Genomic DNA, 25,301 nt, shown 5'->3' with positions numbered 1-25,301 from the left:
TAAGAAATATTATCTTCTTTGGTAGTTCCTTGTCCTGTGGAGTTCGAATCCTAGATGGGAGGCAGACAGTAAAGAGTAAAGTGTTGGGTATTATGTACTGAAAGAGTACCCGGAGTTCCCATCGTGCTCACCAGTAAGGAACCCGACTAGGATCCATGAGGACACAGGTTCCATCCTTGGCCCCCCTTAGTGGGTTGGGGGATCTGGTGTTGCCGTGAGCTCTGGTGTAGGTCGCAAATGTGGCTTGGATCCATGTAGCTGTGGCTGTGGTGGAGGCCAGCAGTTGCAGCTCTGATTCGCCCCCTAGCCTGGAAACTTCCATATGCCTCAAGTGTGGCCCTAAAAAGCCAAAAAAAGTACACTGAGGATGGACTCTTAAGTTCAAGGTACCTTAAGGGTTTCCCCTCTTTGTCTGGCAAGAAGTGGAATTCTTTTTTTTTTTTAATGAGAGTTGCAATGTTTATTTAAGGTTCTCTCTCTCGTGTGTGTGTGTGTGTGTGTGTGTGTGTGTGTGTGTGTGTGTAAGTGTGCACGCGTGCCACACAGGCAGTATATGGAAGTTCCTGGGCCAGGGATCGAACCTACACCACATAGCAACAACCAGAGACATTTCGGTGAGAACACAGGAGCCTCAACCCACTAGACCATAAGAGATCTCTGGAAAAGAGTCCTTGATAATCTTTCTTTTTACATTAATAATAGTTCTCTTTCCTTCTAAATCCCTCTGCTTTCTTAAAGGACTTTTCCTATAAGGTAAGGTTCCCCTTGGACATTGAGTTAAGTGTTGATGAAAAAAGTAAAAGATAAATTTAGGGATGATGACAGGTGCATTTTCATGTGTAGCGCTGCTATTCCAGGTTGCCCCAAAGGGTCTGAAAGGACAGCTCCCCACCCCCAAAAAAAATTGCCTATTTCCCTAATTGATCTTCCCTCTCCTCATTCTGCTTTTCTCATTCTTTTGTAATTATTTGGACATTAAACTGCTCTACGGTGACTCATTAGAGATCACATTTTTCAATGGAAATAATCAATAAACAATCTATAATAGGAAAAGAGGAGTTTTATTTGAACCAAGCTAAGGACAATACCCTGGGAGACACACAGATTCAAGAAGCACTTGAGGAGTTCCTGCTGTGGCTCAGCGGAAATGAATCTGACTAGTATCCATGAGGATACAAGTTCGATCCCTGGCCTCGCTCCGTGGATTAAGGTTCTGGTGTTGCCATGAGCTGTGGTGTAGGTCTCAGAACCCATATGCCCTAAAAAGACAAAAGAGGAGTTCCCGTCATGGCGCAGTGGTTAACAAATCTGACTAGGAACCATGAGGTTGCGGGTTTGGTCCCTGGCCTTGCTCAGTGGGTTAACGATCCGGCGTTGCCGTGAGCTGTGGTGTAGGTTGCAGACGCGGCTCGGATCCTACGTTGCTGTGGCTCTGGCGTAGGCTGGTGGCTACAGCTCCGATTCAACCCCTAGCCTGGGAACCTCCATATGCCGTGGGAGTGGCCCAAGAAATAGCAGCAACAACAACAACAACAACAAAGACAAAAGACGACAAAAGAAAAAAAAAAAAAGAAGCACTTGAATTGTGTTTTGCTGGACTACAAAATGGGGGAGTCTTACAATGGCAAAACCCACAAGTTACATGAACTGTCAAGAATTAGGATGGGAGCTGGCAAGAAGTAAGAGTGCTTGTTAATAAGCAAGGATTGGTTGGGGCCGGAAGAGGTTGCATAGTTCCAGGGTGGAGACCTTGAGACCGTGAGGCTGCAGCTGCTAGCAGATGTTGTGTTGAGAATGGCTGGTGGCGCATTTAAGTTTGATACAGTTCAGAAAATTCATGTTCTCAGTGTTGCAAGAACAGGCCTGAACCCGCACTCACAGTGGTCATTGGATCCATCTTGGATACCTGAACCCGAGTTGTATGCCGTCAGAACAAAGAACAAACATCAGACATGACCGGGGTATATTCCTTCAGGGTTTCAAAAGAGATCAGCACGTACACAGTGAGTCACCCCATCTTGGTGTCTGGAATGGGAATGTCAGTACCCTGGCCGTCTGTCCCTGTCTTCAAGGTAGACATTCTTTTTTTTTTTTTTTTTTTTTTTTCCTGTCTTTTTGCTTTTTCTTGAGCTGCTCCCGCGGCATGTGGATGTTCCCAGGCTAGGGGTCAGATCGGAGCTACGGCTGCCAGCCTACGCCAGAGCCACAGCAACGCCAGATCTGAGCCACATCTGCAACCTCCACCACAGCTCCTGGCAACGCCGGATCCTCAACCCACTGAGCGAGGCCAGGGATCGAACCTGCAACCTCATGGTTCCTAGTCGGATTTGTTAACCACTGCGCCACGACGGGAACTTCTAGGTAGACATTCTAAACGGGCTTGTAAGTGCATTTTCTTTTTCCTTCTCTCTCTCTCTCTCAGTGGTGGTAGCAGATGTACAACGTTATGTTTGACAGGCCATCAGACAAGCTATTCTAGTTGATATAAAGTTCGAGCCAAATCCTGTATAAGCCAGATGACTTCTTCATACCTCAATATGGGAAATTTTTTTTTTCCATCACATTCAAAGGCTTACAGAGGTCATTTAAATGCAGTAACATTTATGCTTTTGTGTGAAATTTTGTTACAGTCTACTCTTGTTGGAGACAGATTTTTATCTTTTTCCTTTACTGCTAACATCCTCTAGTGTGTCTCTGGTTATGGTTTTGTCTTTGTTTTTGGACCAGAGACCAGAATTTACAATGAGGTTTTATACGTAGCCTCCTCAGTTTCCATTCAGCTAATGTTTATGGAACACTTCATATGTGGCTGGAACCCTGCTGGTGAACCACAGGGATTGTGAAGACATGCAGGGCACAGTGCTGTGTTCCGGGAGCCTCCTCAAACTACTCAGAAACTTACCTAAGTCATTTTTTTTTTTTTTTTTTTGTCTTTTAGGGCCGCCCCTGCAGCATATGGAAGTTCCCAGGCCAGGGGTCCATTCGGAGCCGTAGCCGCCAGCCTACACCACAGCCACAGCAACGCAGGATCTGAGCCGTGTCTGCAACCTACACCACAGCTCACAGCAACACCAGATCCTTAAACCACTGAGCGAGGCCAGGGATCAAACCCTCATCCTCATAAATGCTAGTTGGGTTCGTTAACCACTGAGCCACGATGGGAACTCCCTTACCTAAGTAGTTTTTCAATTAGAGAAAAATAATGAAAAATACAGTAGTGTCTACTTGGGAAGAAGCAGGGATGGGAAATAAATTAGGTCTTAAATTTATTGCATAACGTGAAAAAAAAGGAATAGTCAAAATTATTTTGATCATTTCTTAAATTGTCCAAAAAATATAGACAATATTTTACTTCTTTACCAAAAGCCAGAAGAAGCCGTAAAATTACTGAGATGTTGCAACACGAATGGCCTCTTTCAGACTTGATCAGCCGCATCATCTCTCTAATGGAAGCGCTGTGGGACTTCCAGCCAGGCTCACTTACCATCAGTGTGTATGTGATATGCCTCCACTCTGTGTCGTCTAGTTCCCAAATGTGTGTTGTATTCCATCACTCTTAAGAGGACAGAAAAATGACTTTGGGCCAGAACGAGCAGGGATGGTTTTATGGACAGCTTTATTTGTTTATGGTCTATTTTCTCTTGATAGAACAGAACCACCAAGGTAGCACACAGTGTTCTTTTGTGCATTAGTGTATCTCTGGTACCTAGAATCATGGTATATGCCAGGTGCTTAATCGCAAATTGTTAAATGGGAGTTCCCGTCGTGGCTTAATGATTAACAAATCCAGCTAGGAACCTTGAGGTTGTGGGTTCGATCCCTGGCCTCACTCAGTGGGTTAAGGATCCGGCGTTGCCGTGAGCTGTGGTGTAGGTTGCAGACGCAGCTCAGATCCTGTGTTGCTGTGACTCTGGCGTAGGCCGGCAGCTACAGCTCCAAATTAGACCCCTAGCCTGGGAACCTCCATATGCCACAGGTGCGGCCCTAGAAAATACAAAGAAAAAAAAAAAAAGAAAAATTGTTAAATGACTGCAGGAAACCTGGAAGTCATCAGCTCTTCTTCCCTGTCTTATCGCCACATGCAGTTAGTCAATACATTGTATCAGTTCTACCTGCTCCTTCTCTTTGAGTCACAGAATCTCTATGCATTGCTCTGCATCGCTACCACCCACACCATTACATGGGTCACACCGCCACTGGGTGCAGGTGCTTCCAGTCTTGCTGTCTGTCAGTAAGGATCCTTCCAAAGCATGTGGATTGAAAAACTACTCTTGAAATCCTTTATGACTCCCCACTGGCTTCTTATAAAAGTCAAGAGTCTTTAACTTGACATAAATATAAAACCCTTCATAAGCTGTCTCCTGCTTCCTCTGCAGTCTTTTGACCGTGTACCCTCATGTGCCTTGTGTGTTTCTCCCTTACTGAAGTTCCCCCATCCTGCTGTGCTTTGTCTCCTCAAGATGGTTCCTGTAAGCCATGGTCCATGTCTGAACTGCCGCCTTCCTCTCTCCACCCCCATTCTTTAGGGCTGTAACTGTTCTGTAAAGCTTTCCCTGGACTTGACTTTCCAGTCTGGCTGAGCTTTCACACCTTTAGGCTCCCATAGTGCCCTGCTTCTCTCTCTGTGATTAGGATGCTTATCCCATGGTGTTAAAATTACCTGTTTACAGAGTTCCTGTCATGGCGCAGCGGAAACGAATCCGACTAGGAACTATGAGGTTGCAGGTTTGATCCCTGGCCTTGCTGAGTGGGTTAAGGATCTGGCGTTGCCATGAGCTGTGGTGTAGGTTGCAGACGCGGCTCAGATCCCATGTTGCTGTGGCTGTAGCGCAGGTCGGCAGCGGTAGCTCCGATTCAGCCCCTAGCCTGGGAACCTCCATATGCCACAGGCGTGCCCCTAAAAAGCAAAAAAAAAAAAAAAAAAAATTACCTTTTACTTCTCTGACTCCTCCAACATTCTATTATCTCTCTGAGGCCAGGAACTCTGTTTTATGAAATTTTTTAATTCTAGGAGCAATCAGAAGTCTGGCATATAGCATGCAATAAATATTGAACGAATGAGTGAAAGGCTAATTAGTGGAACTTGAATGTCCAATTGCAAGATGGATGGACTTCATATACTCTCAAGACTGAAGTGAACTGAATATTATTAGAGGTGAGAAAACATCAACGTTGTAGGGTAGAAAGGAACCAGCTTTAAAAAAAAAAAAAGAGTTCATTTTGTTGTTGCTGTTATAAATGAAACTATGGGAGTTCCCACTGTGGTGCAGCAGAAACAAATCCAACTAGTAACCATGAGGTTGCAGGTTTGATCCCTGGCAAGAAGAGGAGATATTAGTTACTGTTTTCATTTGACAAACCATTATTTTCTTTTTTAAAATGAGAATATCATCAGAACAGGAAAGGAACAAGTAAATTTTGCAAATAAGTTCTGCAATAATTTTGCTACCAAAAAAAAACTCGTCCAGAGTTCTCCTGTGGTGCAGTAGGTTAAGAATCTGGCCTTTGTCACTGCAGAAAAAAAAATCTGCAAAAAAAGAAAAAATAACAAAAAACCAAAACCTCTTTCTTCTCTTAGGCTAATAATATTGTTTTGCACTATTTTATGACTTTTTTTTTTTTTTTTTTTTTGTCACTACCTATGGCATGTGGAAGTTCCTGGGCAAGGGATTGAATTCATGCCACAGCAGTGACCATATTGGATCCTTAACCCACTGAGCCACCAGGGAACTCCCTTTTGATTTCTTACTAGATACTAGGAATTCTGATTACAGCAAAACAAACACAAAAAACTCTTAGAGGATAGGGCTGCCTTATTCATCTTAAATCCGTCTTAGCTCTGTCTCAGATTTGTCTCTATCTCCCAATGATAGTCTTTCAATAAATACTCTGTTACAATAAATACATTCAATAAATGCGGGCTCACTATGAGGTAAAGCATTTTCTCTCTCTCTCTCTCTCTCTTTTTTTTTTTTGCCTCAACCAAAGGGAAGACAATTCAATCATTTGTATAGCTTAACCATGGCAAAAATTGTAGGATGCTAGTGGAAGCAGTTCAAATAAAGGAGCCACAAAGGGCAAGTGACTGAAATAACTCTGGGGCATGTTTAGAAATATTTTAGCCAGTACCATTAATTCATTAGTGTATATATTAAACAACCGTGCTGTCAAGTCTTAAGACTTTGAACTTTTTTTTAACCCAGAAGAGTTACACTGAATCAAATTTGCCTCAAATAAAGTGGGATATATTAGAAAGACAGTGAAACCTCACCTTGCATTTCTCAGTGTGGGCGAATCGGTGTGGATTAAGACTGAAGAAATGCACTGCTTGGCTGAGCATGTGGGAAATGCATTCTCAGCTCTGTTGTTGCTTCTCTTCCATTTTTTCTTTCCTCAATGGGACTTGTGAACGGCTAACAGCAGAACTAGAGATAGATTTGTTATTTTGCATTTTGGTGTCTGTTTCCGTGGCTTCATTCTTCTTTAATTGAATGAAAAGTAGAAAACGAAAACATTTTAATGGACATATGTGTTTGTGTATGTGTTTAAATCTGCCAGTATATCTCATACCACTTCTTATGCAAATGACCATATTGGCAGGAACTGCATGAATGAGATCATTGCTGGCTGAGACTTTATAATAGCATTGCCAAAAGTATTTTCTATGAAAAACTAATCCCGAATGAGGATATAAAGGTACAGGGCTTGGGTGGTACGAACCCTGGAGCAACCCAGTGTATATTTGCACATTAAAGGATGAGAGGCTCTGCTCTAAAAAAATACAAACAAACAACTTGTTTAACTTTGTTTATCCCAGTGTTTCCTAAACTTGTACCAGGGCAGCACACTTCAAAGAAAGCTTATTTCTTAGTTGGGCAACTGTAACCAAGCAGGATGCTACAGGGCCTTCCTGGGGCAGGCCCTTCCCCCATATCCTCTGGGGCAGCTCCTCTCTGAAGTCTATACCATGTGTCTTGTTGGAGGTTTATAGGAACATGTGACCTAACCCCCGACAGCTACAAGAACAAAGGACTTCTGCACCAAGAAGTTTGCAACAACCAACCCCGCTCCTCCCTCACCTTGCCTTTAAAAATACTTTGCAATTTTGGTTCAGAGAGTTTGAGCTGTTTGGGGGCCACACACCACCCTCTCTCCTCCCTCGCATGGCCATGTAATCAACTCTTCTCTGCTCCAAGCTTACATTTTGGTTCTTACGGCTTCGGTGTGTGTGGGGCACACGGACTTTCGCTAACACTGCTCTAACTAGTTAGCCTTCACTGGGGAGCTGAAACAATAAATATTTGTCACAGTTCTGGAATCTGAGACGTCCAACCTCTAGGGGAGGGGGGCAGGGGGGCCGTGGATTCAGTGTCTGGCGAGGGCCCACCTCCTGGGTGGCAGATGGCTGCCTTCTTGCTATATCCTCACATGGCAGAGAAGGAGAGCCCCTCTCTGTGTCTCTTAGGAAGACATTAATCCCATCCATGAAGGCTCAGCTCTCATGACCTAAGTACCTCTCAAAGACCCCACTTCCACGTACCATCACATTAGGGTTTGGTGCCTCAACGCATGAATTTCCTGGAAACACCAACATTTACTCCATGACAATTTATGTTGGGAAATGCTGCTTTATTGTGCTGTAGTTATGATAACGTTCAGGTACCATTTTAGTATTTATTTTCTGTTTGTTCTCTTGTTTTTTGTTGCCCTATTCCTCCTTTTTTGCCGTCTTTGGGTTAATTGAAAAATTTTTATTGATGTTTTCTTTTGGCTTTCTGGCTATACTTCCGTATTCTTTTTTAGGGATTACAATACACGTACTGAAATGTTTTTGGTTTGTTTGTTGGTTTATTTGTTTTGAGGCCCGCACCCATGGCATATGGAGGTTCCCAGGCTAGGGGCCCAAGTGGAGCTGCAACCGCCAGCCTACACCACAGCCACAGCAACACCAGATCTGAGCCGAGCCTGTAACCTACACCCTAGTTCACAGCAACGCTGGATCCTTACCCACTTGAGCCAGGCCAGGGATCAAACCTATGTCCTCATGAATACTAGCTGGGTTCATTAACCACTGATGCTCCAAATTTTTTAATTCTCTCAAGGGCAGCCTTTAAGTTCCTTTGGCCTTAGCTGGGCTGCTTGGCATCTACTTGATGCAGTTGAGTTTCAGGGATCAACCAGAGATTCAGGCAGAGTTTATGCAATAAATTTTTGTGTTTGTTTTTGCTTCTCAGGGCCGTGCCCACGGCATATGGAAGATCCCAGGCTAGGGGTCTAACGGGAACCACGGCTGCTGGCCTGCACCACTGCCACAGCAATGCCAGATCTGAGCCGTGTCTGCAACCTACACCACAGCTCATGGCAATGCCAGATCCTTAGCCCACTGAGTGAGGCCAGGGATCGAACCCGTGTCCTCATGGATGCTAGTCGGGTTTGCTAACTGCTGAGCCACGATAGGAAGTCCAGCTTATTATAATTTTTAATAATTGTTGCTTCTAATATATGTTTATAGCTTTTTTAAAGCAAGCCAATAAAAAAGAAAGATAATTTTTTCCCCTGTTTTTATTTGCAAAAAGTGTTTTACTCAGAGGAGTTCCCTGGTAGTTCAGAGTTAGGATCTGGCGTTATATACCTTTTTAATGTGTATTATTTCAGATTTGCTTTTCACAAGGTGATATTTGGAGACAAGGATAAAATGACATTGACTGTAAGAGAAGAAAGGATTCGTAAAGATATATTCAAAATACGGATACATTTGCCTTCATAATTTATAGTTTGATTTTACAGTACCTGTAATTCATTTGCAATTTTATCATGATCCTTAGATGTATATGCCTTTTTGAAGCCAAATATAGACTAGACCTAGAGAGTATAGTATCAAAGGATTCTGGAGTCTGATTGCTGAGTCCATTCTGGCATCATCCTTAGTTATGTGATCTCAAAAAATCATTTAAACTCTGTGTTTTATTTTTCTCCTTTAAAAATGGAAATAATAAAAAGGTTCTCCTAAAAAAGGGCAGGGGGTAAGTTCCTGTCGCAGCTCCACAGTAACTAATCTGGCTAGTATCCATGAGGACACAAATTCAATCCCTGGCCTCGCTCAGTGGTTAGGCAAGGGATCTGGCATTGCTGTGAGTTGCAGTGTAGGTCGCAGACACAGCTTGGATCCTGCATTACTGTGGCTGTGGTGTAGGCCAGCAGCTGTAGCTCAGATTCAACCCCTAGCCTGGGAAATTCCAAATGCTGTGGGTGTGGCCCTAAAAAGACCAAAACCGAACAAACAAACAAAAAAGGATCCGGCGATATCCACTGGCTCGGGTCACTGCTGTGACACAGGTTCAATCCCTGCACCGGGAACTTCTTCAAGCTATAGGCACAGCTTAAAAAAAAAAAAAAAGTATTTTACTCAGAATCAGTCTGACTCTCAGAAGGATTGAAGGAGATTCTTTGGTGCTACAGACCACTTGTTAATTTCGTGTGATCCTGTCTAGATTTTCCTGTGGTATTCGAGGCCTAGGCCCCAATCAGTTTGCCAGTCCGTGCACTTGATTTCTTCTTTGGAAATTGTGCCGGAGACACGGTTCTCATAAGGGGGGGCATGAGTGGAGGCATATGCTTTAGGGACTTCTGCAGCCTCGGCCGTAGTGCAGCGTACGTCTTCGGTTCTCAGCAGTCACTATTTGCGATTAATGACAATGAGGTATAAATAAATAATCTGAAATTTTGAAATTAATTTTTAGTTGCAAAATAGTGTATAAACACAATCATTTCACTAAAGAAAAATCCATACAAAGCTAAAACACCCCTTGGTCATTGTCCCAAATGCCCATTTCCTCTGCTTCTCCCTGTCCTTGTCCTTGCAAACGTTTTTGCATGTGATTTTCAAGGTCTAACTCACTCTCTCTCCCACACACACCATAAGAAAATAGAGAATTGTTCTGTGCCGTTTTGATACGTACCTTTATAGTGTGTGCGTGTATCTATGTGTGTGCATAGATATGTGCACATATATGTAACATCTTTATTTTTACTGACTAAATGGGCCTTGGATATCTTTCCATGTTTCCTATATGCAGATACACTACATTTGATATTCCATACTCCAGGGTTTCTGTAGATAGAGTTAATTGATCCTGTTGTAATCTCTTTAGGAAACCCTTCAACTAGTATTCTTAATTGAACCAGTAAAGCCTCATTGTTTTGGAGCCTACTTACTTGAAATTTGCGATAATTAGTCTAAGAACAGAATTAAAATTTACGGATGCCAATTAATGACTTTAAAAGAATATTTTTCTAAGAGATAAATAGCTTTTAAACCCTCGTTTAAAATGTACCAATTACACATAAATTTTTATCCGTTTCATTATCTAACAAGGTATTAGCTTGTTCTACTAACTCTATGCATTTGCAAGCAATAAAAGGTACATGCCATTAAAATAATTCCACAATCAGACTTGTCACTAATTAGGACTCTGCGTTTGTACGTTAAATACATCACTTAACCATTTTATCCCACTCATCACTTGGCTCTCTTACTTTCTGTGGAGAGTTCTGCCAGATCCCTGGGTAAGGACCTTACGTCTTGGTGAAGAGGACACCCCTTGGGCCTATTCCTGCATCCTTAGGGGAAGGGAATACAGACAGAGACTTGGTCCTCTGGTGCTTCTATAGCCTAAACCTTTTTTTTTTTTTTTTTTTTTTTTTTGGTCATTTTAGATATCATTTTCAGAAGATAAAATGGAAGTGAATAAAGCATGTATCATACAACTAATAACTTAGAGCCTATTATTTTTAAAATATAATTTTTTTTTTTTTAGGGTCACATCGCTGAGCCACAAGGGAAAGTTCAAAGCCCATTATTTAATTTATCTATCTATCTCTCTATCTATCTATCTCTCTATCTATCTATCTATCTATCTATCTATCTATCTGTCTTTTTGGGGCCGCACCCACAGCATATGGAGGTTCCCAGGCTAGGGGTCTAATGGGAGTTGTAGCCACCGGCCTACACCACAGCCACAGCAACGTGGGATCCGAGCCGCGTCTGCGACCTACACCACAGCTCACGGCGATGCCGGATCCTTAACCCACTGAGTGAGGCCAGGGATCGAACCCGCAACCTTATGGTTGCTAGTCAGATTTGTTAACCACTGAGCCACAGTGGGAACTCCAAAGCCCATTATTTTTAAATGGATACATTTACAAAGTCTCCTACAGATTGCTATCGATATACCCATATGTATTTCAGACTGAACACCAAGAAAGTATAATTGGACCTGATGTAAAATTCTACTTTCTTGGTGTTCCCGTTGTGGCTCACCAGTTACCGAACCCGACTAGTATCCATGAGGATGCAGGTTCAATCCCTGGCCTCAATCAGTGGGTCAAGGATCCGGCATTGCCGTGAGCTGTGGTATATAGGTCACAAACGCACTTCAGATCCCGTGTTGCTATGGCTGTGCTGTAGGCCCGCAGCTATAGCTCTGATTTGACCCCCAGCCTGAGAACCTCCATATGCCACATGTGTGGCCTCAAAAAGACAAACCAAAAAAAAAACAAAAACAAAAACAAAAAACACCTGCTTTCTCCTTTTTTGAGAATTTGACTCACTTGTAGCATCTTCTCTCATCTTTCATAAAGAGGTTGCCAGTGCAGCCCTCAAGGATGGCAGGGACAGGACAAGAAGAGGACCTGACACACACACTATTGCCATGCATTTAGGCATTGCCAGTTCACACCTGGCTAGTTTTCTGCGTCTCTTGGTTTCTGGGACTCTGAATCCCCATTGCCTCTCAGCCCTGAAATAGGTTAGAAAGGGGAGGGTGACCATCCCTCTGAGCACAGATTCAGCCCCTTAGCGGAGAGGGAAGTGGGGTCTCCTAATTTCCTTCCCCTCACACCGAATCTACATACACGTGGATGTTGGGGGATGATGGGGTCTGAGGCAGTACCCTCTGCAAGGCCTGCAAGGTGCTAACTCCAAGTGGAATTGAGCCTTGGCAGAGGCCTGAAGTAGTGAGAGAATACGGCTGCCTCTGATTCAGGAATGAGCCTGCAGAGAATGGTGTCTTCCTGTTCAGAAGCAACAAAGCTGGAGTTCCGGTCTTGGCTCAATGGTTAACTAATCTGACTAGGAACCATGAGGTCGTGGGTTCAATCCCTGTCCTCGCCCAGTGGGTTAAGGATCGATCCCTGTCCTCGCCGAGTGGGTTAAGGATCCGGCATTGCCAAGAGCTGTGGTGTGGTTCGCAGAAGCGGCTCGGATCTGGTGTTGCTGTGTGGCTCAGGGTAGGCAGGTGGCTATTGCTCCGATTGGACTGCTAGCCTGGGAGCTTCCATATGCCAGGGGTGGGGCCCTAAAAAGGCAAAAGACAAAAAAAAAGCCATCTTTCTCTCTTAGGTTGTCCTTGTTTCTTGATGTGAGATTGTGTTTGTTTGGCTTATTAACGTTAAAATAATTATGAAAATATCACACACCTTTAGGAAATTGTCTTAGGTTTAATTTCTGACAACGTTTTTGTCCTTAAATGTTTTGCATGGTTTATTGGAAAAAACAAATACAGTGCATCATTGTAGTTTTACAATGCAGATTTACATCTGCAGAGAGACTTGTTTTCAAGATTTTTATCCAGTTTAGAAGCATAATTACCATGACAATATTCTTTTGTTTTGTATGAAATGTGTTGGATATTAATCTTGAGTCGAAGGCATTTGGCATGAAGCTTTCCTCATGCAGAAGAAAAAATGTATGCTGTGAGAAAAATCTCATAGTTTTCTTTTATTAAACACTAGAATATTTTAATTTAGATTTTTGTTTCAGAATTCTTTTTTTCATAGCAGGACAAGATGAGGCAGCTGCAATGTCATGACTGAGATCACAGGGTCCAGTAGTTCCCTGGTGGCTCAGCAGGTTAAGGATTAGGTGTTGTCAGTGCTGTGGCTCAGGTCCTTGCTATGGCTCAGGTCACAGGTTCGATCCCTGGCCCGGGAACTTCTGTATGCCATGGGCATGGCCAAAACAAACAAAACATGGGTTCCAGAGCAGGGCACTTGATTAGCATTTTGCCATTGACAAAGTCACTGACCTCTCTGTGACTCTGTTGCAGCATCTGATAAATGGAGCTAGCAATACAGACGGTGCTCTGTGTAGCTGATCACCACTATTTTATTTTCAGATGGGAGCTCCCTTGGTTCCAGTTTAGACATAGCCTCGTCCACGATTCTTCTTCCCGTGTTGGTTTTCATGCTTTATTTTTGATAGGGCAATCACCTTTTCAATAACCATACACACTAAACGTTGGCCCTTTCCCTGTGGAGCTGTGCATGGTGATGCTGGATGGATGACTTTGCCAATTGTATGGCTCATAAGGCATAAGCCTATATAACTGATTCCCTCTTGAGAGCCATTCACCCGGATTCCATATGAATTTGTTGATTTGTTACTAATGAGTGGCACTTGTTATTGTGGTTTCTATTTGTGTAACAGTAGCAAATGCTTGGGGAGGTCCTTACTACTGATGCTAACTTGCATGCATTACTGTACTTTTGGTAGAGATGGGACAGTGTGATCGGCTGAAGGGCACTGTCTCTTCTGCCCTTGTTCTTCCCCAGCCTTTCATGTTCCTTCCCAATCATATCCTCCTCCTGAGCTTTGCACGGATCAGCACAGACATTGTGCTTAAGCGTTTAGTTTTGTTTTATTATTACTTTTAATTTTTCCTTCAAAATTGTTTGTATCATCAGAATCCAGGTTTTGCTATGAAGAAGAGAATTATAAAACATTGATTTGAAGGAAGCAAATTGTACTCCTTGAATAAAGAAAGACAAAGGACAAAGTGACATGACTGACAGCATTTTCCTGCTTGGGTGTTTTTTGTGTTTGTTTTTTTTTTTTTTTTTTTGCTGACCTATAGTTTAATTTCCAGTGTCTAGATGTAATAGTCTGGATATAAACAGAATCATCTGGAACTGATTTTTTTTCACACTTAACACTTCTTTCAGATCCTGGTTTCCAGGAGGCTCCTTCCTCCAGCCACACCTCCAGATGAAAATCCCTTAATTAACCAAGAAAGATTGAACCGTGTTTAATTGCTTTTCTAAACAATCATGTCTGCTGGATTCACTTATGTTGAGAATTGACTAGCCAATTGCAAACCACAGAGTCATTCTCTTGGACCCTCTGCACAGTCTCTTCTTCCCCCAAATAGGGTCTTACTAAGGACCATTTGCTCCTCTTCTGGCTGCAGCAGCGTAGCTGTCACTGGAGTGTGTGGCCTTTATAACCGTTTGCGTTTTTCCTGCCCCATGATGCTGACTGATCCAGCCCTCTCCGGGGCACAGTGCACAGACCGTAATGTGCACTGGAAAACTCTGGTTTCTCTTGCAGGCTGCTCTTATGCACATGCTTTCCCTTCAAACAGGATAAGCGACTAGAATGAAATCAGGTTATTGACTGAATTATGTTTCAAAGAAAAATAATCTTGCTCGTTGGATTCACATCCAGGAGTAAGTCATCCTTCTTAGGTGTGAGATGGAACTCTATTTTCCTTGGAGAACCCCAAGGCTGTGGGCCCTGGGAGGGAATTGGTGAGCTGAGGCGTATCTATTGGTTGTACTGGGAAGCACAAGTCTGCAGAGCAAGGCCAAGATGAAGAATTTGAAGAATCTCTGCAGTCGGATAGTTCAGCTCGAACTCATGTGCTTATTTATTTATTTATTTATTTGTCTTTTTTTTTTTTGCCATTTCTGCGGCCGCTCTCACGGCATATGGAGGTTCCCAGGCTAGTGGTCCAATTGGAGCCATAGCCACCGGCCTACGCCAGAGCCACACCAACGTGGCATCCGAGCCGCGTCTGCCACCTACACCACAGCTCACGGCAACACTGGATCCTTAACCCACTGAGCAATGCCAGGGATCAAACCCGCAACCTCATGGTTCCTAGCCAGGTTCGTTAACCACTGAGCCACCATGGGAACTCCAAAATCATGTGCTTATTAAGGACAAAACTGCTTTCCCACCTGCTCTTCAGGTGTGTAGACAGATACGGAGGAGAAAGGTAAAAGCAGATGTGGTATGAAGGCTTGGTGTGTGTGAGCACTGATGATAGGGTTTAGTTTAGTTTATCACGGACAGGAATCGTGATCTCTGTGCCATACCTATCCCCCAGTTCTACCTCTATCCTACCTGAGCTAGTCTGAATCCAAAGGACTGTCGCAGAGATCTCAAAACGACGCTGCCAGCTCTTCTTCAGCAAAACTTGTCCTTTTATCGACTCTCTCTCAAAGTTTACTAATTCAAACTAACTTATTCCAACTAAAATCAAGTATTAAATTCTGCCATTCTCTCCTCCCATCCCACATTTTAATTATACAAGCACCCTCACAGGAGATAGTAAACCTTAAATATTTTAACATTTTTCCCAGCAGGGAGACCGCGGCACATAAAGCAACCGCAATTATACTAAAAGATTTATTTGTCTCTGACCCGGGAAGCCATGCATCAGTGCTCTAAGACTAAGTCGGCCCTTCCCACCCCGAGGGAGCTAATGAATTAGCATAAATATCTATGAGTAGGTTAAGTATATGCAGATATAACAGGTGTGACAACCTAAGGAACTTTTAAACAGTTAACAAGGATTTAAAAACACATCTATCAGATATTTTAGAAAATATTTGCTTGTAAATTTAGAATTGGGCTCAAATTTTTTGAGCAACTGAAAGAACAGCTAAGTCCATTGCCAGATTTATTCACAAGATATTTTCCATTTGGTCATACTTATTTAGAAATTGTTGTTATTTTGGATATAAACTGGCTAAATTTTACCTTTTCACTGTTTGGAAAAATTATTTGAAGACAAAAAGAGTAATGTAAAAAGTATGAAAAGACTGATTCTTTTTTTATACCTTTAAAAAATTGAGATACATTGGTTTATAATGTTATATACTCTATGTATACATTCTGTTTCTACTTTTGTATACACTGCATTGTGCTCACTCCCCAGAATTTGGTTTCCATCTGTTACCATACTAAAAAGATGATTTATTTTTTTTTAGGGCCTCACCCACAGCATAAGGAAATTCCCATGCTAGGGGCTGGCCTCTGTGACCTACACCACAGCTCATGGATCCTTAACCCACTGAGTAACGGCAGGGATCGAACCCTCATCTTCATGGATTCTAGTCGGGTTCATTTATGCTGCAGCACAAGGGGAACTCCAAGACTGATTCTTTTTTCTTTTGCCTTTTCCTCCACACCTGCGGCCACGTGGAGGTTCCCAGGTTCCCAGGGGTGGAATTGGAGCTGTAGCCACCAGCCGACACCATACCACAGCAACTCGGGATCCGAGCCTTGCCTGCCACCTACACCACAGCTCACAGCAACGTCAAATCCCCAATGCACTGAGTGAGGCCAGGGACTGAGCCTGCGTCCTCTTGGATGCTATTTGGGTTCGTTAACTGTTGAGCCATGACAGGAACTCTCCAAGACGGATTCTTAACCGACATTAAAGAACAATTTTCAGATCCTGTCTAAAATAACTTGTTTCTACTCAAATTGTTGAGAAGTGAATCATAAATCTATTAATTCATTAAAACTAAACCTCTTAGGATGTCCACTGAGCCACCTTTGATTAGCGCAGTTTGAATTACTGTCTTTCGTACTTGAGATAAACTGAACTACTTTAAAAATTCAAATCTGTAATTAATTCAGAGTTTTCATCCTGTAATTAAAACTAGTAAGTGTTGAAGTTCCCGTCGTGGCGCAGTGGAAATGAATCGACTGGGAACCATGAGGTTGAGGGTTCCATCCCTGGCCTTGCTCAGCAGGTTAAGGAACGGCCTTGCCGTGAGCTATGGTGTAGGTCGCAGATGCGGCTCGGATCTGGCGTGGCTGTGGCTGTAGGCTGGCGGCTACAGGTCTGATTTGACCCCTAGCCTGGGAACCTCCATATGCCAGGTGGGGGAGCGGGGGCTAAAAAGACAAAAGACAAAAAAAACCCAAAAACTAGTAAGTGTTGGGGTCTATAAACTGGAGAGAGAACACTAAATGGAGGACAGAAAACATCACGCCATCAAGATCCCACCCAGGCTCCAGACACCATGTCAGCGGAGCAAACCAACAGGAAAAACAGATGCCAGCAGGATGAAGGCTCCAGGACCAAGATAAGTTAAGGAGCTGTTGAAACCTCAAAATGAACAGAGCCAAAAAGACTATTGAAACTCACACCTAAGACCTAAATCCTCCCTCTGCGTTTCGCAAGCCTCCTTCCCCATTCCCCCTGAGCCTGTGTGATCCATCCCACGAAACCCTAGCTATAAAAAAGCCCTTGCCCCAATAGCGGGGAGCCTGAGTTCTCCCTGCTCGGTGCTCCCGGCCACTGTGTTGGTCCATAAACCTGCTTGTGATCTCACTGCTCCAGCCTCTGTTTCTCTCGACTCCGCCATCCTAACAGTAAGATTATGTATTAAATTTAGATATTGTTCTGGTGACAAAAGCTTTGAATCTTCTTCAGGGTTTTCTTTTTTTTTCCCTCCCAACCCTGTATGTTCTGTCCTCCCTCTATGAAGCTTTATAGTTGTTAGGAATTTTAAAAAGCAAATTCATGAAGCCTGTCTCCTGCTGGGTGTTTATGAAATAAAAGCAGATATAAAGGAGGGAAAAAATAAAGACAATAACTAGTGGAGCTTTTTGGTGGCTGTGTGGATTAAGGATCTGACATTTGTCACTGATGTGGTGTGGGTTTGATCCCTGGCCAGGGAAATGCTGCATGCCTTGGGTGTGGCCCAAAAATAAATTAAAAAAGAAAGAAACTGGAAAAAAAAATCATCTAATGTCAGTAGTAGTTAGATATTCTTATAATGAAAGAAGAGGGAGGAAGGGATGGAACTGCATGAGTTTGCTCATGAAATAGGCATTCAAGTTCCTTGAGGACAAGAACTGTACCTTAGTTACCTTGAATCCCATTGGACACTTAGCACAGTATTTTACTTAGGATGCTGTCAAGGCGTGTCTGTCGGGGGCGGGCGTGGGGGGCAGACATGAACAGAGCTCTGAGCTCATTCTCACATTTGAGGTGCTAATCATCTCTGGTGTGAATTTGGTGATAACAGTGTCTCCTTATGTCCTATTAATTTGATTTCTCTTGCTGATTTTGAATTTGATTTCTGCTTAGAGGTGAGGAAACGCATGAAGAGGCTTGCGTGTTTATACCCAGTAGAGTCCGAGCAGGGTTTTCGCACAGGACGGTTTTAAAGAGCCTCCGTCTGTAAATGTGGCATCGCCAAGTTGGAACATGGTGAGATGATCACTCCCTTTGCCCTAGTGTGACTTCACTGACGTGTCCCAGCATTCCTCTCAATTGTGAGCATCTCAAGGAAATTTAAATTTGGATTCTGTTGGGAGTTCTCATCGTGGCTCAGCAGTAACAAACCCAACGAGTATCCATGAGGAGGCAGGTTTGATCCCTGGCCTCGCCCAGTGGATTTAGGCTCCGGCGTTGTCATGAGCTGCAGTATAGGTTGCAGATGTGGTTCAGATCTGGTGTTGCTGTGGCTGTGGCGTAGGCCAGCGACTGAATAGCTCTGATTCAGCCCCTAGCCTGGGAACCTCCATATGCTGCGGCCCTAGAAGGTCCTAAAAAGACAAAAAAAAGTTTTTTTGTGTGATTGTTTACACAGCTCACATTACACATAGCTTTTTAGCAGTGCATGTACTGAATAAAGCGAGGTACACATCTGGACTTGCTTGAGTTTCATTTCTAAACCTTGGGAGGAAACTGTGGGCCCACCTATGCTTGCCTTTGTTTGACTTAATTGCATGAAGTTGAGCTGCAGAACCAGAAGGAAAAGATTTCCTTCCGTAAGATGTGCTTTATATTACTTTTGATACTGGAAAGATGATACCGGAATCTGGATTCTTGTTCACGGTAGTTGAAGAATGAACTCCGCGAACACACAGGCAGCAAGCAAGCAAAGTCTTTATTAAAGGGAAGCAGATAGCTCCCAGGGCTGCTGGGAGAGGGGAGAAGAGCCCCCCTTTCTCTATTGTCCTATAGGGGATTTTATCTCTTAAAGATGAGGGGGTACCAATGTGGGGTCCAGAAAGATGTGGCTTTCTCCCATTGGCCTTGCCCAGTTACCTCTATCAATCCTTGTCCAATAGGGGCCTTAGGGGTGGAACTACCCCATAAGTCTCATGGTTTCTTTGCCCTTTTCTTCCCATAAACTGAGTCTCAGGGGGCTGGGGATTCATGTCCATCTGGGGGTAGGCACACTCCCTACAGTAAACAAGGCCTGTGGGGATGTCACTCCCTGGAGCCCTTAAGCCACAAATGTTCATCAGTGGCCACATCAAAGAATGCATCAAAGCCCATGCGCCTACACTGACTCAGATTCAGCTAGGAATGGGTGGCCGAGGAACACTAAGGGTTCACTTCTTCTAGAGAAAAATGGGATAGTGTTTTCCTCTCTCTGGACTTTATATTCTGCCTTGTTCTAGAAAGAATCTAAGTAAAAAAGAAAAAACAGGAGTTCCCTTCGTGGCTCAGCCGTAACGAATCCGACTAGGATCCATGATGATTTGGGTTCGATCCCTGGTGTGGCTCAGGGGATTGGTTGCTGTGGTTGTGGTGTAGACTACCGGCAACTGTAGCTCCAATTTGACCCCTAGCCTGGGAACCTCCATATGCCACACCCATGCCCCCTAAAGAGAAGAATAAAAGGAGAATACAAACAGATAAAGCATAAATGAAGTAATCAGGATAAAAGATGAAGGAAGGAAAATGAGTTGAAAGCAGATTTGGGATTGGGGTCCAGATTCCATGCACCGGTCCCAGGAGATCGACCCCATGTTTGGCTTTAGCTTTTGAACAAAGCCAGTACAAAGAGGACAGCATCAATAATGCAACACCCCAGAGTCTGTGTCCTCCTCCCAAAACTGAGAGATAAAGCTGACCTCAGGAGAACCCTCCAAAAATGGTGATAGAGGGCAGGAGATTGTTGCCAAAACTCAACCTCTGTCCACTGGTGCTGAATAGAAATGTAGAGACAAGAGTTTTGGGGAAAGGAGAAAACGATAGCTTTATGGCTTTGCTAGAGAGGGTCACAGCAGGCCCTTTAAGGGCCCAGCCTTAAAGACTGTGCCCCCTCTCCGGAGAGATTAGGAGGTGGTTTTATAGTTTGGGGCATGGAAATAGGCCCTTAGATAAGGATCCTGGTAGAAGCAAGCTTGCATTGTCTTTCAAAGCTGGTGTTTAGTGGCCCCAGGACTGGCTCTGCTGGTCCTCCTCCTTCCTGGAATGAAGACGCTTCATCAGGTAGTTCTTCCTTTTGCTGGGGGTTTCAGTTCTGCAGAAAGAATCAAAGCTATTGTTCTGTATATTCCTTAAGGAGGAGCCAGGACCCTGCCCCGAGGCTGCACTATTGTGTCTTGATGGCTCCTCCCTGGTCTCTCACCCCCTCCCTTTCCTGATGAGCAACTGCCCTTTGGAAACTCAGGGAAGGGCATGGAGGCTGAGGCTCATTCGCTAAAAACAAGCAATGGAGGACGCGGAAAGGCTTGTGTTCCTGGGAGCCCCATAGGGCCCTGCTCGGTTACAAGATGAAGACATCAAGGCGTTGGTCCTGATAAGATCCCGACAAATGGAGTGGAGCATAGGCCGGGAACCAGATGGGACTTACGGCAGGGATTCGAGTAAGGAATGACTGAGGTCTGGACCAGAGTGGGGATAGGCCGGGAGAAGGGGTGGATGCAGGCATTACTAAGGGCCAGAACTGACCGGTTCGGCCTTCAACAGATGAGGGACAGTGAGGAAGAAGCAGGAACTGAGGTCATCCTAGTTTGGGGCAGCAGAGCCTGATGTGCTGTCCCTGGAAAGGGCCACTTGCAAGGTTGGTCCTTGGCCGACATCTGGGAACTTAGGTTTCAGGATGGTTTTCCCTGTATCTCCTAAGAGTGGCTCAACCATGTGAAGCTGTTTGCACAAACCCTGTAGTTCTTGCGGAGGACCCGCTGTCCTTCTGGGAGTCTGAAATTGGACAGAGGCTGTCTGTGTGACCAGCCCCCCCGGGAACGCCCTGGCTGCTGAGTCCAAGCTTCTGTTTGACTGAATGCCACAGGTGTAATCACAATTCTTTGCAAGAGGAAGTATGCACTCCTTGGTGACTCTCCTGGGAGAGGACCCTTGAAACCTTGCATTTCGTTGGTTTCCTTTTCCCTTTGCTGATTGTGCTTGGTGTCCTTTCAGTGTAATACGTCACAGCCTTGAGTATGACCATGCTTATCTGTCCTTAGGAACCATCGAAACTGGGGGTGGTGTTGGCTCTCTCTTGATAGAGTTGTCTCTCTAGAAAGAGGTACCTCTTGCAGAGAAAGCACACAAAAGGAGGAGCAAGTTTGGGTTGGGAGTGGGACCAGTGATAAATTCTCTAAGGTTTCCAGTTTAGTTCTGAACTGCTTTATTAGAGTTCTTTTGATCTAGCATTAGTTATTGACTGTGTGGGGGCTATTTCAAAATTAATTTATAGGAATTTTTTTTCAACATATTCACCCATTCATTCATTTAAAATGTTTGTGGAAAACCTTATTGAATGTTTGGAACTAGTTAGACGTTTTATAGGCCATAAATGATACTTTGGAATATGGGTCTAGTGTTCAGAGAGGTTATCATGTCACTGGGAAAATGAGATATTTGCCTTTAAAACAATAGAATGGCGGAGTTCCCGTCGTGGCACAGTGGTTAACGAATCTGACTAGGAACCTTGAGGTTGCGGGTTTGATCCTGGCCTTGCTCAGTAGGTTAAGGATCCGGTGTTGCCGTGAGCTGTGGTGTAGGTTGCAGATGTGGCTTGGATCCTGCGTTGCTGTGGCTCTGGTGTAGGCCGGTGGCTACAGCTCCAATTGGACCCCTAGCCTGGGAACCTCCATATGCCGCGGGAGCGGCCCTAGAAAAGGCAAAAAAAAAAAAATGGCATCCATTTCAGATGTGAAATATTGAAATATTTCAATATGTAAATATTTTTTGTCCTTGAGAGAAACCATACCTCAAGTTAGCGGTCCAAGACACTAGAATATGAAATCGGGAAAATTGTACTTGTTTCTACATGGACACCCACACATACCAGGTTCATCATCATCACTTGAGCAGTAATTCTATTCTGATGTCACAATATATTTAAAACTAAGCCTCAGAGCCTTTTCAGTGTTTAGGCGTTGCAGAGCCATCATCACTTGAAACGAGTGCCCTAAATTCAGCACAACATTTTCCGGCTCTTCTTGATGGGTATTTTCACCCGAAGAGAGGTCAAGTCACCCTTAAATGGTGACACTTAATTCAGTGGTGACTTCTTGATCGTCTCTGGGAAATATTCTCCAGATTTTTTTTTCCTTCTTACGAGCAGTGTATGGTGATGGTCTTTATGTTACCAGGAAGTCAGTGATGTGAAACACGTGTAGATGAACTGAGACCCTTTCCTGCATCAGACTTTGATTTAAAACATCTGAGCAGCACTGCTTTTTTTTCTGAAGCTGCGCACGTCTTTGTGATAGAGCCAGTCTGTCAAGGCAGGTCTCCTTTTCTTGCAAATGGATCAAAAGGTCCTCTTCTGGGTACACTATTTCTGGATTTTTATGTTAGGTTGGTTTCTTATATTTTGCTAAATTTAACGTTTTAAACTACTTTTTGTGGCCTTGATGTGCATTGTCACACGTGATGACCCTACAAGAGCAGGCATCAGTACATTTTCTGCAGTTATCTATTGGCTATCCATTGGCTGAAACACTCTGATGGTACCCAAGTCCTCACCTAAATATCTTGTTGCAACTCTCTTACCCTTCCGTTTTACCATGAAGCATTTTAAAGGGTTTAAATATCTATTTCTAGTGAGGGTGGGTACCTGAGTAAAATCAGGATTAGGTTAGAAATGGAAAAGAAGGCATGGTTGTTGGGGAGGTGACCAGTGATGTACCAAGCTGGAGGGTTTTCCCAGGAGGGGGAAGAGTGACCGCCTCCCCAGGCTTTTGATTGCCTGGCTTATGAGCAAAGTAACAAGAAGGTGGAATGGGTCCTGGTGTCTTTTTTAGTGGAAACTGAGTGATTATGCTCAGATCTAGGACTCACTCTGCAAATGGGAATAACAACAACTAAAAATACGTTAAAATAGACAAGTCAGAAACATGTTATTTATGAAAAATTTTTAAAGTAATAAGTGCAGTACTGTCTGGAGCAGCTCTATTTGTTGGCACTGCCAAATTTGAAATCGTCCCGTAAGTGTTCTGCACTGTCTATTTTAACTTTCACGGTAATACTTACACGCCTTCTTTCCAGGATAAATGGATTTTTCCTAACAAATATTGCTGGTAATTAGGCTTTTTACAAGCAAGAAACACATTTCTTCTTCATTAGTTCTCCTAATTGAGTTTCAGAAAATGAAATATGACTATGCCGTAGCATGATTGTCTTATTTGCCTTTTCCCCTAAGCTTCTTAAACATTTAAGATCTTTTAAAAAGAGAAGACCAATTGTTTTTCTTAAATCTATCCCTCAGCCTCAAGTCTAAAATTACTTTTTATGGGAAATTTCCATCATGACTCAGTGGTCATGAGCCCCACTAGTATCCATGAGGGTGCGGGTTTTGTCCCTGGCCTCACAGTGAGTTAAGCATTCGATTTTTGTCATGAGCTGTGGTGTAGGTCACAGACAAGGCTTGGATCTGATGTAGCTGTGGCCGAAGCTCCAATTTGACCCCTAGCCTGGGAACTTACAAATACTGCAGGTGCAGCCCTAAAAAGCAAAAAAAAAAAAAAAAAAAAAAAAAAATTACTTCTTGTAACTTCTGAGAGATAATGCTTTTAGTTCTTGTTCTTGAGACTGATGCAACATTCTGATATGACACAGGTCAGCTCAACATACCTGCTAGTAAAACATGAGTTAAAAAAAAAAAAGGATCCTAATTCCAGTGTCATAGCAGGAGATGAAGCACCTCCAGTTGCTCAAATATCTATTCAATTTTAAGCACAAGGGATTCACTTCTAATTTAAAAGCTTTCCTTTTATTTTAGACGATGCCTAATCATTTTAATTTGAATAGTTCTTTCTTTATTTTTCTAAGTGACTGTCTTTTATCATCCTAGACTCCGCTACTTTGGAAAAGCTAGCAGCAGCATGGCACCTGACTTCACATCACACCCAAAGGTCCTGTTTCCTTTCTCATTTACTTCAACCGCTAGTGAATTTGAAGTCCATTAGAAAATGCAGGATTTGAGTAGGCAAGTGGTCCCCTTTGTTAATAATAGGAAGCATTATCTCTCCATTAATTTTAGTGCGCTAAAAGTCCATTTCTGTACTGCATGAGTTTGAAAATTTCCGGCAATTTTTTATTGTTTCCTCAATAAAATGGTTTTGCTTTTGTGAGCAACTACAGTTTGAGTTCTAGAGAACAGAGAATGTTTTTATATGGCCCTTCAGATTGCCAGCTGTTACACTTTGCTATAAAAAGACTTCCTCAAGCTTCCTCATACTGACTTATCAAAAGCAATCTTCCAAGTTTTTGAGAAAGAGTAAACTTTTTATTTCCCTAGAAAGAGAAAGACAGGGAAAGGACCCAGTTCTGCCAAAGAGAAATGAATCATTTATTCCTTCATAAGATAATGTGGTCCTTTAGGTTCCTGACTGGGGTGTGTTTCTATCATTCATGGTTTCCATCATACATTTTTAATGCAAAAATTTTATTTGAAGAACAGTAGTGCATTCAAAGAGAAGGAGGCAAAACACCAGTGAAACCACCGTCTAAGAAGCTGCATTTTTCTTTTTCATTTTTGCATGTAACTCTATACTTTCTTCTTTTTTTTTTTTTTTTGGTCTTTTTGCTATTTCTTTGGGCCACTCCCACAGCATATGGAGGTTCCCAGGCTAGGGGTTGAATCGGAGCTGTAGCCACTGGCCAACACCAGAGCCACAGCAACGCGGGATCCGAGCTGTGTCTGAACCTACACCACAGCTCACGGCAATGCCGGATCGTCAACTCACTGAGCAAGGGCAGGGACCGAACCCGCAACCTCATGGTTCCTAGTCGGTTTCGTTAACCACTGCGCCACGACGGGAACTCCAACTCTATGCTTTCTGTACCTAGATATTACAAGTGGAGTTTATGAATGAAGAGGAAGGCTAACATTTATTAACAAGTTATGATGTCCCCAACATTATGTAAAATGTGTCACATCCGTTATTTAATTTAATTGTTGCAAAGGCCTTTTGTAGCAGATGCTGTCATGGTCTCCACTTTGCCTTGGAGGAAAATGAAGCAGGA

General features: G+C 43.4%; 1 protein-coding gene across 3 annotated transcripts in view; it reads left to right on the top strand.

The window, feature by feature from the left end:
* Positions 1 to 25,301, top strand: part of SMYD3 (SET and MYND domain containing 3) — a 752,343-nt gene that overhangs the window by 426,671 nt on the left and 300,371 nt on the right.

Source organism: Sus scrofa, chromosome 10 (genome assembly GCF_054392235.1).
Source record: "Sus scrofa isolate SSC_HxYL_T2T_F1_AM1 chromosome 10, Sscrofa_HxYL_maternal_Yorkshire_Landrace_v2.0, whole genome shotgun sequence".
In the NCBI taxonomy this organism is placed as follows: Eukaryota; Metazoa; Chordata; class Mammalia; order Artiodactyla; family Suidae; genus Sus; species Sus scrofa.
Note: the sequence above shows the minus strand (reverse complement) of the source record. Positions and strands in the feature narration are given on the sequence as shown.